Genomic DNA, 1,736 nt, shown 5'->3' with positions numbered 1-1,736 from the left:
CAGACTGGTTGTGGTGCTTTGCTTTGTTCTCTTATGCAAGAAGAGAAAATAATTCTATGGTAGGTTTATCAGTTAATATGAACCTAACAGTTATGGTAGCTCAGGTCACAGAAGGCATTTGACATTGGAAAGGAATTACGTTTTGGAACCTGTGAACTCTTACCCGTGAACTTTGTTTTGTATATCTTAAATTCTATTTATTTATAAACTGCTATCCAAGTGGACTATGCAAGCCACACAAATCTTCCTATCTCTGCAAATATTTCCAAGCATGAAAGTAGTTTTCACAGTCTCCGAGTATCTGAAAACTAGTTGTTGAATGAGTGTACTGGGAAATTTTCATGACCAGATTTAATTTTTGGAGTTTCTGAGGGTTTTTGGGGGGGGCAGGGCGATGACTTACGAGTGTTACTTTCTTATTCCTATTTTGAAATTTAATTCAGTCTAAACATCTGTTTTAACTTTTCTTTGAAAGTGTATATTCACATCCTGCCTTGAGAGAGGGAAAATGGGCTAATTTTAGTTTGGGCAGTTCCATATGCCTGTTGAGTCCAGTGACCCATCAGCTTACACACTTTGGATATGGGTGTGTATTTGTGCATGATCCTCCTGACTTCTGCTAACGGGGTGTACATGTGTTCACATCTCATATTGTCCATAAAGCAGGCGGTTCCCGATGCTGCTTGTTTCCATTTAGTATATGTGGATTTAAAAGATACGAAGTAGCCCTTAACTATCAGCATGTCTTCTTGCAAAAATGGACATGTGTCACTTAGCTAGCTGTTCCATGCTGCTCTGCATTCACCTCCTAATGCACAGAGGTCTTTCGCTGCAGACTGTTCAGGACTGTTCATGACTTCCTCTTTCCCAACAAGCAAATAAGGATGAAGATGGAGATTAGATAAAGAGAGACTCTAAACATGTTTGCTGAATTTGCATTATGGATAGTGCACGAGGTTATTAAATCAAGCATACAAGCTGCATGTAAGCTGGAAAAAAACGAGCCCTTTAATGATGCTTAATCACATTGGATTATTCAGCTCCTTGTCCAGAAATCATTTTCATGCCCACAGATTTTCCTGCCCACCCACCATGCAAAATGTATCACATCAACCATAGCCATGGTCATGTGCTGGCAGCAACATCTGGGCAGGTTCATTTCCTGGCCCTGCAATCATAATAGTTGGCTTGCCCAGTAACCCTAACAGCCCAGTTCCCCACACTGTGTGCTCCCATTAGCAGGCAGTGAGGGCAGTTACTCTGAAGCAACTGTTGAATACACCTTGTTCTATATCCTGCTAGCCTTCACAATAAAATGAGCAAGGAAAGTGGGCCATTCTTTCTAAGAATCTACTTGAAGGAAATGCATGCACTGAAAGTGACAATGGACAGAGGTTCTCACAGGAAACATCTCCTGGGACATACAGGAGAAGTGACAATAATAAAGAGAAGTGTAGAAGAACAAACATGTTTAGGCTCCTGATTTGTCTGGGGCTACATCAGAATGGCTCGCCATTATTGGCAGATTAAAATCTGCTTCTTCATGGTCATTGGCCCCATTTGGTCTTCAAATGTGCTCTGGTTCCCTTTTGACCCAATTAGCTGTGTCTATCCAGGTGGCACGTATTGTAAACATTCCCCCCAACCCTCAGAACAAATTTTGGTTTCTTAGGCCCAATCCTATGCATAGTTAGACAGAAAAAAGTCCACCATGCTGCAGCCAGCAAGGAGGAATA

Source organism: Varanus komodoensis, unplaced genomic scaffold (assembly GCF_004798865.1).
Source record: "Varanus komodoensis strain SLA01 unplaced genomic scaffold, ASM479886v1 scaffold1, whole genome shotgun sequence".
NCBI classification, from domain to species: Eukaryota; Metazoa; Chordata; class Lepidosauria; order Squamata; family Varanidae; genus Varanus; species Varanus komodoensis.
The sequence above is the reverse complement of the archived record's forward strand: the minus strand, read 5'-3'. Positions refer to the sequence as shown.